Genomic DNA, 19,094 nt, shown 5'->3' with positions numbered 1-19,094 from the left:
TCTCACAGATATGTACTAAAGTGGGGAAAGGGAGGAGTACTTTAATAGCCTTTCTAGATAACTGTGGCTAGTCTTTCACACTGCACCAAAACTCAACAGTTGGTTGTTTCTTAAAAACTAGTTCTAATGTGGCATCTGAAACCATATCAATAAACTTTTCACATTTGTGAGATAATGAGACCAAATACCTCATTATTATTATGAAAATAATTTTGATCTTGTAGACTCCCTGCCCTGTTGGGGACTCCCAGCCCATGGTTTGAGAAAGGCAGTTCCAGGCCAATGTCACTCATTTCTGTGATGACCAGCAGGGAGCAGCAAGCAGCCTGCAGCTAACTGACCCACACAGAGACCACGCCCACGACCTTGACCTAACGGGTCTCAGGCACCTGCTTTCTACTGTGACTGCCTCGGGAGAGACACACGTGGAGACCCCACGGCCAGGCCCACACTGGGGTGCCGCCATCATCAAAGGCCTCCTCAGACTGAAAGTCCTGATCTTCTCTCAAATGAGACTAACTAACATACAGTCCAGGAAAACACAGGTGGGGTAAAAAATGAGACTCATCAACCAACTTTAAACGGGCGTCCCATTTCAAGCCTTTGGTGCACTGCGGTTTGTTTTGGTTTGCTTTTTTAACTTCTATTATCTTGGGAATAGCACAGTCACACTGCTGTGTGGGTGTGAAAAGCGTTACTCTGTTCCAAGTAAACTTTTAAAATATACTACAACTTGGTAGCCCTGCTTCTTTATTATTATTACAGTATTTTAAAAATATCCACCGGGCATATGTTTGTTCCAAGACCTCCAGTGGATGCATGTACATTGGTTTTTCCTATACATACATACATATGATACAGTTAAATTTATAAATTAGGCACAGTAAGAGATTAACAATAATAACTAATGATAAAATGGAACAGTGATAACCATATACTGTAATAAAAGTTATGTGAACGTAGTCAATCTCTCTCTCTCAATGTATCTTTTGTACTGCACTCGATTTTCACTTAAAAGGAGCACTTTATGGCTTCTCTTTGGCATATCCAAATTGCTAGCATCCCTACTTTTGCACTTTGGGGTCATTATTACGTAAAACAAGTGTTACTTGAACAGAAGCACAGAGATGCTGCAGTCAGTCTGCTAACCGAGACCGTTACTAAGTGACTAACAGCGTGGATACACTGGACAGAGGGATGCTTCACATCCCGGGCGGGACAGCGCAGGACGCACGAGGTGTCATCCCACTACTCAGCATGGTGCATCATTTAAAACTTGTGCATTGCTTATCTCAGGAATTTCCCATTTAATATTTTCAGACCACAGTTGACTACAGGTAACTGAAACCATAGAAAGTAAAACCGTGGAGAAGGGGGAACTACTGCATTCTGGAAGCTTCAAGAAATGGAAGTGATGGGCTCTCCGGCTGGGAGAGCCTGTGCCCTGGGTAAACTGGGTGCCCCCGCAGCCACCAGCCATTGCCTCACTGATGCCACCGCTCCTGCTTCGGCCTGCAGGGGCCGCCACATCTCAGGCCACTGCTCCCAGCCCTGGAAGGCCCTGAGCCTTCCTGCCCATCCTGGGGCAGCTGGGCACCATGAGTTGGGAGTGGCCCCTTCTCTCTGCCAGGCATCCCCACAGAAGTAGGAGGGCACCGGAGCAGGGGGTGACCACGGAGGGAGGGGACCACGGAGGGAGGAGCAAGCCAGGGAACCTCAGGGTGGGAAATCCATTTTCTGCAGAAGCTTCCGAACAAAAGGGAATGGAGCTGGGCAGGGGGAGGAGGTGGGAAGAAAGCAGGGGTCCTGGGCTCTCATGCTCAAACCTGCACCTCCTTTACGGCGGGACGGGTGGGGACATCTAGGAGGAGACAGCGGCAAACACAGGTAGAGACACAGCAACTCCTCACAGCCCCAAACAGATCACCCCAACTGAATCTCAAGGGAATGAACCCCATTTTAAGCCCTTGAGTCATTTCCTAGTGGGGCCAGAGTTTGGGGACCACTGGCAAGGGAGCCCCCAAACTAACATTTATCTGTCCTCTGACCCATTTGAGGGCAATTTCTTTTCTTTGTTTTTTAACTTTAGCCAGAGCAACTCTGTGGTGACCACCCACAGGCTGTTCTGTTCTTCCTAAATCTAATCACTGTTTTTCCTGTTCGACAGAAAAGAGAGGTTAAGACGTTGAGCAAAGGTCACAGAGCTAACTACGCCAGTCTGCTAACCCTTCACCAGTGCTCCTGCAGGGGGAAGGGTTTGGAACAGTGAGGAAGGCGGAGAGAAGACTCAATTAGTAAAGAAAAGCCCACGAAAGTGTGGCTTTTATGCAAACTTACTGGAAGACCAGGGACAAGTCAGTTAGCTTTCTGGGCCTTAGTTTCCTCCTTGGCACCCAACGCTGGAGGGACTGCCCTGTGCAATTCCAGTGCCTGGTTCCTCCCTGTCAAGTTGCAGGAGGGAGGCACCGGTGGCAGGCAGGGGACCGATGAAGGGCCCTGGCGTGGGTGGCTGGTGGCGGGACCTGGGAGGTGGGCTCTGAGCCCTCAACCCAGCGCCATCACTGGGTGGGGGGAGTGCATCCCCGTAGCCCCACCCCTCCCATTCATGCAGCTTCAGGGAAGATGAGCTGATGGTGTCCATGCTACAGGTCTAGGCAGATGAGAGGATGTCACCTCCCGGGGCCTGGGGCCATGGTCTTCGCCAATGCTAAGTCTGTGGCTGAGCACGTTCACAGAGGGGACTCCCAGTGGGAACTCAGGCCCCACCTCAGAAGGCACAGTTGTCCTTTGCCCACACAAAGCAACCTCGGGACAGATGGTGGGAGAGGAAGGGCAGCTTGAGGAGCCATATTTTAGGAAACTGCCAACAAAGCCAGCTTAGGTTCTCCAAGCCTCTTCAATCTGAGCCGGCTGCCAGCTCCCTGACTTGCCAGCCAACCCCTGTCCCCGGCTTCTCACACCCCCTTGACCAGGGGGCTCCTCTGGCAAACTGTGTGCTCACCACCGCCCAACACCCCCCCGCCCCGGGTGTGCCACCCACCTGGTGGGGTCTCGAGAAGAAGGGTCAGGGAGGGCCCCTGCCCAAGGCCCTGCCACATCGGCCCAGACCCTCTTAAGAGCTGGGTCCTTAAAACTTCCAAAGAGCAGTGTCATGTGAGTTGAATATGGATGTGCCCTTGTATTAATAAATGCCAATCTGTCCTGGACAGAAATCAAATGATGAGGGAACAAAACAGAGGCTTAAAGAAGCCAAGTGAAAATCAGGGCGGGAGAACCCACACACTCTCGGGGGGGATGGAAATGGCCCAGGGCCTGGAGGGAGCAGAGGGAGCGGGCTTTGCGGACGGGGGCTGCCCAGAGCTGCTCTTCCTTTGTAAGCGCGGGAGGGGCACACGCCGGCCGCCTCTGAGGCCTTCCAGCCTGAGAACAGAGGCTGAAGGGGGTGTGGGGTGTGGGGGGTGTATGTATGTGTGGTGTGTATGGTGTGTGTGATTGATTTACGGTGTGTGTGCGCTATGTGTGGGGGTGGGAGTGTGGTGTATGTGTTGTGTGTGTGATATATGGGGTGTGTGATGTGCATGGTGGGTGTGTGGTATGTGTGCATGGTGTGTGTTTTGTGTGTATGGTATGCGTGTTGTGTGTGGTGTGTGGTGTACGGAGTGTGTGGTGTGTGTGTGGTATGTGTGGGGTGGTCTTGTGTGGTGTGTGTGCTGTGTGTGTGTGCTGTGTGTGTGCTGTGTGCTGTGTGTGTGTGTGCTGTGTGTGTGTGTGCTGTGTGTGTGCTGTGTGTGTGTGTGCTGTGTGTGTGTGCTGTGTGTGTGCTGTGTGTGTGTGTGCTGTGTGTGTGCTGTGTGTGTGTGTGCTGTGTGTGTGTGTGCTGTGTGTGTGCTGTGTGTGTGTGTGCTGTGTGTGTGTGTGCTGTGTGTGTGCTGTGTGTGTGTGTGCTGTGTGTGTGCTGTGTGCTGTGTGTGTGTGCTGTGTGTGTGCTGTGTGCTGTGTGTGTGTGCTGTGTGTGTGCTGTGTGTGTGTGTGCTGTGTGTGTTTGTGCTGTGTGTGTGCTATGCTGTGTGTGTGCTGTGTGTGTATGTGCTGTGTGTGTGCTGTGTGCTGTGTGTGTGTGCTGTGTGTGTGCTGTGTGTGTGTGTGCTGTGTGTGTTTGTGCTGTGTGTGTGCTGTGCTGTGTGTGTGCTGTGTGTGTGTGTGCTGTGTGTGTTTGTGCTGTGTGTGTGCTATGCTGTGTGTGTGCTGTGTGTGTATGTGCTGTGTGTGTGCTGTGTGCTGTGTGTGTGTGTGCTGTGTGCTGTGTGTGTGTGTGCTGTGTGTGTGTGTGCTGTGTGCTGTGTGTGTGTGTGCTGTGTGTGTGTGTGCTGTGTGCTGTGTGTGTGTGTGCTGTGTGCTGTGTGTGTATGTGCTGTGTGTGTGTGTGCTGTGTGCTGTGTGTGTGTGTGCTGTGTGTGTGTGTGCTGTGTGTGTGCTGTGTGCTGTGTGTGTATGTGCTGTGTGTGTGCTGTGTGCTGTGTGTGTGTGTGCTGTGTGTGTGCTGTGTGTGTGCTGTGTGCTGTGTGTGTGTGTGCTGTGTGTGTGCTGTGTGCTGTGTGTGTGTGTGCTGTGTGTGTGCTGTGTGTGTGCTGTGTGCGTTCTGCTGGGGAAGGAGGCCGCCCTGGGGGAGGTGGACCTGCTACCTGAGTGCCGGCCCCAGAGGTCTTCCTACTGGTGTTTCCATCTCTCCCTCCCAGCTGGGCAGCGGCTCCCTGGGGGCCCCGTGCCTTCCCCTCTCTCCACCCTGGCACAGGGCGGCCACAAGGTAGGTGCACAGTCGGGCGGGTTTCGGCAGAGGTGGCCTTTCCCAGGCACGGCGGAATTCAGACAACCAGCCAGGCGTGCCCAGAGCAGAGCTGGGCTGCACCCACCCTCGGCGCCTTGTTCACGCACAGGCAGCTTGTTCCTCAGGCTCCCCGGGGGGCAGCCAGTGCCCACGGGCTCGATCTGACAGCTGAGCAGCCTCCCTGGGCTGGTGTGTCCCCGAGGCCGCCGGGTGCCGCCTTGCCTGCCGGGCGACACAAGCCCACGAGGCGGCATCCTCTGGAGTGCGTCTCAACCCTGCAGCTTGGGGGCTCAGGGGACCCTACTGGGGGCAGGGGAGCGGGGACAGGAACAGGAGCTGCCTGGTGATGATTTCCTGAGAAAATTCCTGGGGAGATAGAGGTTCGTGAGCCCAGGTAACTTTCAGAGGCAGATCTGTGAAAACAAACATATGTTTCCGGGGAGATCCGATTCCTGTCTCCCTAAAGTCAAAAGCTCATCACCCTGAGTATTAGTCACTGCAGGCGGACGCTGCAGTCGTAGCCGGCTGTCCATGGAGCAACAGTCACAACACAGCCTCACATGCTGTCTCCCGGGCGCTGCAGAATATTAGGAAGAAAACACACCCTAAACTCACTCATCGCCCCCCCCCCCCAGATGGAGACGCTAAACATCTAGTGTAAGATCTTCCCATTTTTTTCTAGGTATTTGTGTACAGCTTTTAAATAAAACTTGGTTCTATTATACACACCGGTTGCTCAGCTTTCTTATCACACTGTACTCTCTCACATTATTAAAATCCTCAAAAACATGATTCTCAACTGTAACCCAGCGTCCTGGATATATTTTATCATTTTCCTGTTTGGAGGCACATTATTACCAGTTTTGTTCTGTTATAGTCAACTAAAATGGATGTCCTGGGAGATAAGTCTTTGTGCCCATCTCTGGTTATTTCCTTAGGATGAATTCCCCAAAGGGAAAGGAAGTGTATTTTTTTCATGCATTTCTGAGACTCTGACTGCAGTAACGCTCACGGCCACTCAGAGCTCTCAGTTGCGGGCTCCTCCAAAGTGTGTCTACAGTTGTTCACGACAAAAGATCTGCTTTGTATTTTCCTGGTCAGAGCTCAAAGACGGAAGAACCTATCTGTAAATCTCAAATAAGCTGGTTTTAATAAAAAACGCCTCCTCTCTCCACAAACACCTGAGTCTACTTAAAAGAAGGCTCCTTCCCCGTAATAGACTTGTGGGCTCAGCGTCTGGTACAGGGAGCACTGGCCTTAGGTGACCCGCCGGGCAGTCAGCTAACACCTGTAGGGTTCAGTGTTCTTCCCTATAAAGGGTGGGGGTCTCCGCCTCCCCCACAGGCTCGTGGTCAGGATGAAACAAGAGCAGACTCCACATCCAGGAACACGCCGCTGTTGGACACCCAACCCTCACAACCCTCACAACCCTTACAACCACTTTAACAGTGAGGGAAACACTGCCAGCCGGCAGCAGTCTCTGAGATGTACCAGGCTTTAAAAAAGATACCCAGCGGGCAAAATCCCCTGCCCTTAGGAAAGGATTACACACACCACGGGGTCTCTGCCCACCTGCCAGGGCTGGAGCAGGGACAAAGGCAATGTCCCAGCCGGACAGCTCCTTTCACCCACACCTGCTCCTCAGTGTGGTTCTCTCTCCCACCTTTAGGCCCTGGCATTTTCTGCCTCCTTGATTTTATTTTGGGGAAACTTTCACTGATACAACTGAGCCAACAGATCCACTGCACCCAGAGTGGGGAGTGGATGGACTACCTGGTGTGAAGTGAAGAAATGATACAGGGAGAAGGGCAGGAAAGAGGTGGTTGGAATGTAAAGGCTGGAGGAAACCGCAGGGTCTAGGAGGGGACACCATGTGCAGAGGCAAACACAGTCACCAGCAAGTGCTGGACACCGAGAGAACGAGAGTGCATCCTTCCACCCGAAACCTCAGCAGCACGGGTTTCCTCTTAGCCGCTGAGCCCTGATGAAAGAAATGTGTGGCCCACCCAAGAGCAGTGGCTGACCCATAGCCTCGGCAGCAATAAGCAGATGTTGTAAACCACCGGGTTCGGGGGTGGTTGTTATGCAGCATTATCATGGCAACGTGTAACTCCTACAGATGGAATTTGGTAAATAAAATCCCAGCCCTGACCTCCATATTTGGCCGAACCCCTTCCCAGAGCTGTTCCAAGTTTGATTTTCAGACTTGTGAGCAGTGGAAAGGCCAACCAGATGGGGAAGCAAACCAGAGATCCAAGAGGCGACCAAAACCCACTCTGCTGCCCAGCCAGTGTGGCTCAGTTGGTTGAGTGTCATCCCATATACCAAGAGGTCACCCATTTTTTTCCTGGTCAGGGCACACGCCCCAGGTTGTGGGCTTGATCCCCAGAAGGGAGCATGCAGGAAGCAGCGGATTGATGTTTCTCTCTCACTGATGTTTCTCTCTCTCCCTCTTTCTTCCTCTCTCTCTAAAAAAAAAAAATCAATAAAATAAAATAATAAAATAAAAATAACAAAACCTACTCCGCTTCCCACCCATAAGCCAGAGCAAGAGCCCTGAGGAGAGGGGTCTGGGGAAGGGCTGGCAGCCTTCTCAGGTGGCCTGTGCAGGGCTGGAAGAGGCTTCAGGCCAGGGCCAGTCCTGAGCTGAGGCCTGCAGAGCTGCATTGGAGAGGACTCCGAGCTGCACTGGGGCTCTGCAGGGGAGACTGCGGCCCTTTAGTCAGACCTGCCTTGGGCGCGGGAGGGGAGAGTGGCTGAGCTTGCCAGCCCGAGGGCTAGCTGTGCAAGGGCCCGGGGGCGGGGGAGGAGTTGAGGTCTAAAGGAGGGAGGAAAAGCAGGGACAAAACAGAAAAGAATACTTGCCGCCAAGCCGGTGCTTCCCCGGGCCTCAGGGACACCTGTAAGCGCCGAGAGTTCTACACCCAGGTATTAATATTCCAGGGAACCCTTAGCAACAGCCCTGACATCTGCTCTGTTACTATGATACGGGGAACATGACAACAGCAGCAAGACAAGGTGAGCGGACACATCAACATTTCCTCCGCCTGTCGCCCGCGCAGGGAGGATGAATGATCCAGACAGGGAGCCTGGCGGCCTGTCTGAAACCGGAGGGAGCCTCTCAGCAAGTGGGGCTCACTACGCACCAGGCGGGGCGGGCCTCCGGGGGATGCAGAAGATGAGAGGAGCCCCAGGGAAGCTGCTGCCTCACAAAGATCCCTGCTAGACAGGCTTCTTCAGGTGGCTCTTCCCTCCCTCTCCCAGTTTCATTCTCACCCATTCTTGCCCAGACTGTGGCAAAAGCTTCCCAATGGGCCTATGAACTCCCTTTACTTGCAGCCAGAGAGGTCGTCCTTAAAGCCCAGGTCAGGCCATGCTTAAAGACGCTTGCTTTAAAACCTTCAGTGGCTCCCCACTGCCAAAGGACAAAACCCGGGCCGCACTCTAGGTCATGCATGAGCAGGCCCAAGCTACCCTTCCAGTCTCCCCTGCCACCACATCCCTCCACAGAACTCATGCTGCAGTCACCAGGAACCCGGACACTCTGGGGACTCAGCCTTATCCCAGAACATCTTATGCGAATCGCCTTTCTTGCACACAGTCTCCCTACAGAGGCCCAGCACCTCTCCTCTGGGAACGCTCCTGCTCCCCCCCAACTCCCGTTCTAAATCAACCCTGCTGCCTCCCTCCAGCGTTTCACTCTGCTTTGTATTGTAGGGGGACTTTCCCTCTGTTACCCCTAAGAAGGCTGCAGCTCTCAGGATGCATCTTGGTGTCCCCAGGCTAGCACAGTGCCCAAAGCATGGCAGGTGTCCAGTACACATTTTCTAACCTTCAAGAGTCCACTGCAGCCCATGGAATAATGCCCAGCCTCCCTGGCTGGGAATTTAAGGCCCTGCAGTGTGACCCCCCCCCCTTAACCTGACTTTCTCCCAGCCACATGCAGGGCTGTGCCCTGAACAGGTCTCACCTGTGACACCTGCCTCTGCAAAGTGGTTTATACCAACTAGAACCATGGAAAATCTAGAAAGGACTCCAACTGGAGGAATGGTCAACAATGGCACCACCGGGCACAGTCAATGTCAAAATGACAACTGACCTGGAAAGGGTTCCAGCAAGATTAGGGGCACAAAGTGGAAGCAAACGGTAGGCGCTCTAACAGCACGTACGCCTGCGTGGAAAATGCAGCGTTCACGCGTTAGAGGAGCAGGGCTCGGGCCTGCGGGTGAAGTGATTCCAGCGAACCTTTTCTAAGCAGGATGTAGGAAGAGTTAGACAAAAGAGGGCACCCTACCTGTCCGTGGCCCCCTGCTCAGATTCCTCCCCTTGGGTGGGGCTCTCTAAAACCCCACAGCCCCTGCTCAGATGCCTGCAGCCTTTCTTGACTGTGCCCTTGGAGGAGCAGTCAATCCTGGATGCCCCATGGCCCGTTTTGTGGCACATCCCTGCTGAGTCACAGAGCTAAGCATCTGCTGCTGTCCTCAGAAGGACATGCAGCAGCCACTTTTGGCTTCGTTACCATCATCATTCACTCAGCAAACATGCACTGAGACCGACTATGCACCAGGCACGTGCTGCACCTCAGCTCGCTGTCAGGGGAGCAAGGGTCGTTTTTGGGACCCTCAGGTGACCTCCCGTGGTGCACAGCTAGGAGGCCTCACTTATCACTGCGGGGTCTTCTCCCCAGGAAAGTAACTCCTCACCTAGCACACCCATTCCGGTGGACCCAGATCCCGGCCTGTCTTTTTGTGAAACTGAAACCGTTTTCTTATACCCAGGCAGAAATGCTAACGCCGGCAATGCTCGGCCATCCTCGGCTTGCAGCTGCATCACTCCAACCCCAGTCCTCACGCTCACAGGCCTGCTCCCCTCTGCATCTCCACATGGCCACCTCCCTGTGTCTCTTGTCTTCACATGGCCGTCTTCCCTCTGTGTGTCTCTTCTTATAAAGACACTTGTCATATTGGATTAAGACTAAAGGAGACGCCAGTATGACCTCATCTAAACTAATTACATCTTCAATACCGCTATCTCCAAATGAGGCCACATTCCGAGGTTCTGGGGGTTAGGATTTCAACCTATCCTTCTGGGGGACAAAATTCACCCCATTCCACATGGGGAAAACAGAAACCAGAGCCTTACTTTGGGGGTGGGGACAGCAGACACAGTGGACCCCTCAGTATGTGTGCATGGACCTTTAGCTGTTCTGAAGTGGCCCCCTGGAGCTCGTGGGTGCTGAGGACCAGGACAGAGTCTACACCCAAGACAGGGAGCTACCATGATGGATGCAAGTCAAGGATACAGAAAAATGACCTCTTTTGGTCACCGTTTGTCTTGGGAGTTCTTAACAGGCGGGCAGTGAACTTGGATGGGAACAAATTATCTCTTTATTTTCATTAACCTACAACTGAAAATTTCTATTTCCTTATTTATGAATATTAGCAACACATCACAGCATTATTAGCATCTGCGCCTGGATCATCAATAGAATCTCAGCTATTTTTATATCACAATGCAGAGTTGTAGGTATGTAAAAATATTATTTATATTCATCACTACTTTTAAATTGTAATAGTTATTAGACCTACCACAAGGCTGTTTACATAATGCTTTAATGAAGAAGCACACAGATTGCTATATCAAAAGGCTGCTTTTAAAAAACATATTCTGATAACTATAAGGCAATATAATTGGTTTCTTCTGGTGCCAGATTGTGCATTTTAAACCATTATTTTGAGAAAGGTTCCATAGGATTCACCAGACTGTCAAACAAGGGGTTGATAGCACAAAAAGGAACAGGAGAAGGAATTAGAACCTGACAGAGAGGTTATCAGAATGAAATCAAGCCTGCAGGGTGAGCAGGTATCCAGGCCACAGGGAGTCTCTGCTCAGAAAATGTCCAAGTCCTCCCAGGGGCTGCCAGGCACCTGGCTTGGGGCATGCGGTAAGGGGAGTTAATGCTGTTTGCATTTGAGTGCAGAAATACAAGCCTGCTCCCATGTATGCAATTTGTGTGCATCTGGAAAGTCCTAGGCAAACAGGATTTTTGCAAAGAAAATCAGATTTTAGATCACACCTGTGAGCTGCTTGTTGGAGGGGCCCAAGAGAAACCTCTGTGAAGCTGAGAAGCCTCTGGAAGGAAAAACAGATCCACCCCTCTCACCTGCTTGGTAAAGTCCCAATCCTCAGGTGTGCTGACAGGGGCAGTCCTCCAGGTCCCCAGGAGCGGCTCCCCACACTGCTGGCTTCCCAGTGGTCCCTGCACAGCCCCACCAGGCTACCAGCTCTCAGGTGGCTCTGTGGGGCTCTTCCAGGGACTTCACCCTCTTTCTGCCAGCTTCAGCGGAGCTGGGGCAGGGACCCTGGCCCTGGATGTTTGCTCAAAGCCAGTAGCCAAGGCAACCCCCAGCTGACCTAGCCTGCTATCTGCGGGCCAGCTGTCCCCGCTCGTTCATGGAAACACAAACAGACGTTTCTCTGTTCCAACTCCAAGGTTAAGTACCGTGCTGCCTGGAGACCAGCTGTCAACTTCTCCGCACACTCCCCGTTCTGCTAGCACAGGCTGAGACCCCAAACAAGTGGGGGTGCCTGTCATGAACCACCATAGTGAGGACAGCTAAGGACTCAGGCAACAGTTGGAGGGTCACCTGAGGGGGGGGGCACCCCCAGAACATGGCATGGTGCAGAGATGAACAGGGGAAAGGCCAAACAGAACCACTAGCATTTTGCAGTCATCATCAAAGCTTTTGGGAGGAGCCCACAAATTAAAAATGCGTTACCTGCATATGCTCAGCCTGCCCCTGAACTACCAAACAGGGAAGGGCCAGCAGCCAGCTTTACAGGAAACTGCCTACTTGCCCGGGGCATGCCTTGGGCTGACCACCTGAAATTTATCACCATGGCATGTGGGATGGCATGACCACCCTCTCTCCAAGAGAAGGGGCTCAGACTCAACTTTTGGGAGGCAAAGCCTCTCTCTCAAGGCCACCCAGCTGGCCCCTGGCACTGAGTTTGGCTCAACTGGGTGGGCTGAGCATAGGCGCTTTCTATCACCCTCTGCCTCCAAGCAGCCCTGGCTGCAGCACTTGAAGCCCAACGGAAACAATAGGCCAGGGAGTATCCTCCAAGCATCTACCATGTTCCCAGAACTCCGGAGTGTGCCAGGAGTTCCCAGAAACCGAGACATGCAGGAACTGGCCCACCAGGAGTTCTCAGAAGGCTCGGGGTCACCTGGGCTGGAGGAGCCTGGGGGTAACGCAGAGGAGGCAGCCTGGCGTGGGTTTCCCGGAGCGGGCGGTGGCTGGGAGTGGAGGTGGGAGGCCAATGATATGGGCACAGAGGCCTCCGCTACCCTGCCTCCAGTGCTGCTGTGGTCCCACCCTGTGCCCACAGAGGGGAGAGGCACAAAGGCACAGGTCTCTGGCAGCCCCTGCTCCCCACCATTCCCACTGCCTGAGCCAAGTGCTCCCCCCGACCTCAGGCACCCTACGATCCTAAGAGGTCCCCTGCCCCTAGGCCCCCCGTCCAGACTGTCTATCCAGCCACCACATGGGCACTCCAAAGGCCCAGCTCTGCTCAGACACTCCAATCAAGCCCAACGTCTTCACCCGGGAGTTCATGGCCATCCACAGGCTCTGTCCCACCTTTGTCTCCAGATAAACAGAAACACTTGGCATCATCCTCCGTGTCCAAGCCCATGCCTCCCCCAGGCAGCCCCCCTACCTCGTCACATCCCCGACTCCGCACCCTCTGCCCCAGCCTGAAGCACTGCTCCCTCCCCGGCATCTGCATAAACATTTTCTCTTTACTCCACCCAGCACTTCCAAGTTCCCCGTGGCTTATGAATGTGTCTGACCTTCCCACTGGACCAAATGCTCCCTGAGAGCAGGACAAACCTTATGCCTGGATGACACTCAGGACATGTGCCCTGGAACAGAATTAAGAGTCCAGAAAGAAACCCACACATCTAGGATTAACTGCTTTGCAATGAGGGTTCAAGACCATTCCATGGGGAAAGAAGAGTCTTTTCAACAAATGGTGCTGTGACAACTGGGTAGCCACATGCAAAAGAATGAAGTTGACCAATAAATCAACAAATAACAAGTGCTGGCGAGGGTGTGGAGAAAGGGCGCCCTGGCGCACTGCTGGTGGAAGGCAGACTGGGGCCGCCACTGTGGAAAACAGTGTGGCGTTTCCTCAAAAAATTAAAAATGGAACCTTCGCTTGACCCAGTGAGCACACTTCTGGGAATATATCCTAAGAATCCTGACACACTAATCAGAAAGAATATATGCAGCCCTATGTTCATAGCAGCGTTATTTATAACAGCTAAGATCTTGAAACAGCCCAAGTGCCCATCGGTAGATGAGTGGATAAAAAGCTGTGGCCCATTCACAACATGGAATACTATGCGGCTGTAAAAAGAAGGATCTCGTACCCTTTGGGATGGCATGGAGGGAACTGGAGAGTATTATGCTAAACGAAATAAGCAAGTTAGAGAAAGACAAATATCACATGATCTCACTTATATGTGGAATATAATGAATAAAATAAACTGACAAACAAAATAGGTCCAGAGACATGGATGCATGGAACAGACTGAGAGATCTCAGGGAGAAGGGGGAGGAGGAGTTGGAAGAGATTAACCAAAGAACTTACATGTGTATATGCATAGCCCGTGGACACAGACACTAGTTTGGCGAAGGCCTGGGGTGGGGCCAGGTGGAGGGGGGCAAACGGGGGAAATGGGGGACATCTGCAATACTGTCAACAATAAAAACAAATGGATCAAAACAAACAAAAGAATGAAGCTGGACCCTTATATCACCCCATCTGAAAAATTTAATTCTAAATGGATCAAAACCCTAAATGTAAGAGCTAAAACAATAAAATTCTTAGAAGAAAGTACAGGGGTAAAATCTTCATGAACTCAGATTTGAAAGTGGTTATTAGATTATAACAACAAAAGCACAAGCAACAGAAGAAAAAAAGAGATAAACTGGACGTCACCCACATTTAAATTGCACCAGATGATACTATCAAGAAGGTGGAAAGACAAGCCACAGAGATGGGAAATGAGAAAAACATTTGCAAATCCTATGTCTGATAAGAACCTAGAATATATATACATATACATATATATATATACTTATATACATAAAAACTCTTACAACTCAACAATAACAAGACAACACAATTAAAAAATGGGCAAAGGACACGAGTAGACATTTCTCTAAAGAGGACATACACATGCCCAAAAGCACATGAGAAGACGCTCAACATCATTAGCCACCAGGAAAATGCAAGGGAAAACCATAATGATGGCATGAGAATCACAAGGGGGTGCAGATTTTCCAGGAATTTCCTTTGTGGGGAGCTCCCCAGCATCAGCCTTAGAGCAAGAACGCTGTCAGGGAGCAGGTGGTGACCTCTGAAGGACGGAACTTCGAGAGAGCAACTATTTCACATCCCGAGGGAGCCACAGCACTGGGAAGAGTTAATACTGAAATGACAGTGCATAAGGAAATATTCTGTCCAGCCTATGAGTTTCCACGGCTATTTCGGGCTTGGCATGTTAAGAGGAGCCAAAAGGAGACAAGGTGTGGAGAAAAAACTGGATCCTAGAAAATATCCTGAGCCAAACAGAGTGTTTTCAAGGGACAAATCAAGACTTGGTCCAGACCTGTCTGTGCTCTTCTTTAAGCCAATGAGCCCCTAATACTGTTCAATGAGCCCCTAATACTGGCCAGGGAGCCCCTAATACTGGCCAATGAGCCCCTAATACTGGCCAATGAGCCCTGAATACTGGCCAGGGAGCCCCTAATACTGGTCAATGAGCCCTGAATACTGGCCAGGGAGCCCCTAATACTGGTCAATGAGCCCTGAATACTGGCCAGGGAGCCCCTAATACTGGCCAATGAGCCCCGAATACTGGCCAGGGAGCCCCTAATACTGGCCAATGAGCCCTGAATACTGGCCAGGGAGCCCCTAATACTGGTCAATGAGCCCCGAATACTGGCCAGGGAGCCCCTAATACTGGCCAATGAGCCCTGAATACTGGCCAGGGAGCCCCTAATACTGGCAGTGTGCAAGAAGCCTCTAAATGCTATGAGCAATCTAAAGATCAGGCAATGGATGGCTTTCCAAATAGAATGATTTACTCTGAGGAAACAAAAAAATGGTATGCAAAAAATCCATAACCTAAAGCTCAATCTTCAAAACCGATGTTGGGCACCAATTTCTTCTCTTATCCTTACCGTGATATTTACTGAGTGCCCAGTGAGATGGTGCCCCAGCGCTGAGTGCCCGGGGGCTAGTGGAAACAAATTTGCGTTCACCAAGCTTTCACTCTACAGCCCATTAATTTACCCGAACGGAGTTTGCGTTCTGTGAGATGCCTCGCCACGGTGCACGGCATGCTTCTTTGTCTGTACTTAACTCTTTTTTCACGCGAGGCTCACTGCCACACAGCAGCTACCCACACGATGCGCGGGTGAGCGAGAGGTGCCTGCGCCCTGACTCGTGCAGTCCCACCGAGGGCAACGCGCCATCGTTACCCTGGCTCCTCAGCGAGGAATCGCAAGGCGCTCACGGCCATGGCTCATACATTAGCAGTTTATTTAAGTGACATTTTAAGAGACAGAGATGTTCATTTGGCATGCATTTTAATAATTAGAAACGGCTCTTGTAAATGGGACATTTATCAAAGAAGGACCTTATAATATGTACCTATATATGCAGATGGAGAATTTTATCTGGCTGGAAAGGAATGCATTTTGTAGCAAAAAGAAAAACAAACAAACCATAATGAGTCCTGGCCAGTGTGGCTCAGTTGGTTGGAGCATTGTCCTGTGTACCGGCAGGTTGTGGGTTTGACTCCCAGCCAGGACACATACCTAGGTTGCAGGTTCAATCCCCAGTCGAGGTATGTACAGGAGGCAACTGATCGATGTATCTCTCTCACATCGATGTCTCTCTCTCTCTCTCTCTCTCTCTCCCCACCCCTTCCTCTCTCTCTAAAAAAGTCAATTAAAAAAACACACACAATAAGATATCACTTCACACCCACTAGAATAGCTATAATATAAAAAATGGAAACTAATAAGCATTGGTAAGGATATGAAGAAAATGGAACCCTTTGTATATTGCTGGTATGAATGTTAAAACGGTGCAGCCACTGTGGAAAACAGTTTGGCAGTTCCTCAGAATGTTAAATATAAAATTACCATATGACCCAACAATTCCACTCCTGGGTATATACCCAAAAGAATTGAAAACAAGTGTTCAAACAAAAGCTTGCACACAAATGTTCATAACAGCACTACTCGCAATAGCCAAAAGGTGGAAACAACCCAAATATCCATCAACTGATGAACAGATAAACAAAATACAGTAAAACCATACCGTGGAATATTATTCAGCCATAAAAAAGAAGGAAACACCGATTAATGCTACAACCTGGAAGAACCTTGAAAACCTTTGCTAAAAGAAGTCAGTAACAAAAGACCACATAGCATAGGATTCCACTTATGTGAAATGTCCAGAATAGGCAAATCTATAGAGACAGAAAGTAGATTAGTGGTTGTTTGGGGCTTATTGGGAAGGAGGGCAGGTAATAAATAGCTAAAGAATATGGGCTTTCTCTTTGTGGCGATGAGAATGTTCTAAAACTGGCTGTGGTGATGGCTGTTCCTATCAATACTAAAAACCACTGAATTATATATTTTAAATGTAGAGTATGTGAATTGTATCTCAATAAGCTGTTCAAAAAGTCATGGTGCACAGTGAAGAATGAACCTGGGGTCTGAACAGGGCAGCCAGGTACAGTCTCCAGGGGACAAAAAGCTGGCCACTTACATTCTGCCATCAACCCGATGACAGGGAAAGATTAACTGCAAATTAACCTCAATAAAAAAACAACAACAGATGGTGCATTTGTGAAAACACTGTAGGAGAGGGGCAGGGGAAAGAGAGGGAGAAAGAAAGCAATTATGGTCAAATGCTAAGAACTGCTGAATCTAGGTGAAGGAACGACAGGCTTTCTTTGCACTGCCTATCTGTCCAGCTTTTCTGTAACAGTTAAAAACTTTCACAGTAAAAACTTTCCTAATGAACTCTCAATGGCTGAAGCTTGAACAATCTGAGCAACAAAAGAAATAACTACTATACTGGATTATAACCCATAATAAGATAAATAAATATCTATAAGTCTTTATGATATAAATAACTGAATAAATAAGTAAATAGGGGAGAGGGAAGCTCTCTCTTATGGAAGAGTCTGATTAATAAGCACAAAAGGAATGAAGGAACAGAAGAATCACCATTAAAACACCACGGAAGCCCGGCTGGCGTGGCTCAGAGGTTAAGCATCGACCTATGATCCAGGAGATGAAGGTTCGACTCCCCAGCAGGGCTCATGCCCTGGTTGCAGGCTCGATCCCCAGCTGGGGGTGTGCAGGAGGCAGCCAATCGATGACTCTCTCTCATCATTGGTATTTCTATCTCTCCGTCTCCCTCCCCCTCTCTGAAATCAATAAAAACACATTTTTAAAAAAGCACAAACAAACAAAAAATACCACTGTAATGACTATCGCAGGCAAGATCCGTGGATGGACACTAAAAGCAGCAGGCAAAAGTTTGAGGAGGAACAGGATATTTGCACAGTCTCAAGGTATCTTCCCCAAGATATTTACTAATTACAAAAGAAAAAAAAAAACATTACAGGAGAAAACTGGGCACACATTCCCTTAACCAACTGATCAAGACTAATATCAATCCCCAGCGGTCCGACATGGGCACAGTGTACCTCCTGATAGGCTAATGCACTGAGAAGGACACAGCGGCACTCCCCGGGGATTCTTACCGAAAATGCCCAACCGCAATCTAACCACAGAAAATATCAGACGAACCCAAACGGAGGGACAGTCTATAAAATAAATGGCCAGTGCTCTTCAAAAAAGTTAAGGTCATGAAAGATGAGAAAGAAATGAGGAGCAGCGTATTGTTATTTAAGATGTTAATGTGGTAAACGGGGAGGGGTAGATAGGAACTCTGTACCACTTAGGCGACTTTCATGTAAACCTAAAATTGTTTCAAGATCGCCCTGGCCGGTGTCGCTCAGTTGGTTGGGTGTCATCCCATGCACCGAAAGGTTGCAGGTTCGATTCCCGGCCAGGGCACAGGCTCGGGTTGCGGGCTTGATCCCCAGTAGGGGGTGTGCAAGAGGCAGCTGAGGGATGTTTCACTTTCACATCGATGTTTCTCTCTCTCTCCCTCTCCCTTCCTCTGCCCTTAAAAATCAATTTTAAAATATCTTTAAACAATTATTTCAAGATAAAAGGCTTTTTTGCCCGGCCGGGCGTGGCTCAGGGGTTGAGCATCAACCTAGGATCCAGGCGATCAGGGTTCGATTCCCGGTCAGGGCACATGCCCGGGTTGGGGGCTTAATCCCCAGTAGGGGGCGTACAGGAGGCGCAGACCAACGACTCATCATTGATGTTTCTCTCTCTCTCTCCCTCTCATTTCCTCTCTCTGAAATCAATAAAGATATATATATTTTTTAAAAAAGATAAAAGGCTTTTAAAATTCTCATAATTAACAACAACTTTGTATTAAAGGTGTCAATTATTTGGAATCACTTATACCAAGGGATATGTGATGTGACGTGGCTTGATAGGACAGTGCCTGCCGGGGGAGCATCCTCTCCCTGCCAGAAGCAGTAGCTGATGCCCACCTGGGAAAGGTGAGGAGGGACTCACGATGTGACTGTGGGTTCCCTCACTCATGGCATCTGGGCTGGAGGGAACAGGCATGCTGAGAAAGGCGTGAGAGTGTCTGTCAGGGTGTTTGCTTATTTCTGAAACAAAGGAAGTTTCCACAAAATGGAGAAAAAAAAAGGACAATAATTTAGAATTTCATAAATGTGTCCTTCTTTGTGTCGAGCAATTTCTATGACTTATTGTTTGAAACTATTGCATTTGTATTGCTTCTATACTTTAAGATGGCATGTGTGAAATATTGGATGGCATTTTAAATAACTTTCCAATCTGCTTAGTAACTTACTTTAACTAGTTTTGCTTTACCAGTGAGTAGGATCATTCATGATCCTTGTTCTCTCCCATGAGCCTGGTGATGAAGACCATCTTTGTCTCATTACCGCTCGACAGCGGTTATTAATTCATTCTCTCAGGGAGAACTTGTGGTGTGCTCACTGACCCACCAGCCAGAGGCGACGCTGACCTGGGTTCCAGGAAAGGGAAACAGGAGTGTA

General features: G+C 50.0%; 1 protein-coding gene across 6 annotated transcripts in view; it reads right to left on the bottom strand.

Moving 5' to 3' along the window:
* The window catches only part of RPH3AL (rabphilin 3A like (without C2 domains)), a 126,208-nt gene that overhangs the window by 78,709 nt on the left and 28,405 nt on the right, over positions 1–19,094 (bottom strand). The window contains exon 1 of one of the 6 annotated variants that reach the window (XM_081162470.1): positions 10,989–11,303. The exons of the other annotated variants lie outside the window; for them this stretch is intronic. The gene's annotated coding sequence lies outside the window, so the exon portion shown is untranslated. Of the gene's footprint in view, positions 1–10,988; positions 11,304–19,094 lie in introns of those variants that run through there. 6 annotated transcript variants of the gene reach the window in all.

This window comes from Miniopterus schreibersii (assembly GCF_964146895.1).
Source record: "Miniopterus schreibersii genome assembly, chromosome: 16".
NCBI lineage: Eukaryota > Metazoa > Chordata > Mammalia > Chiroptera > Miniopteridae > Miniopterus > Miniopterus schreibersii.
This window is presented reverse-complemented; position numbering and strand designations above follow the sequence as displayed.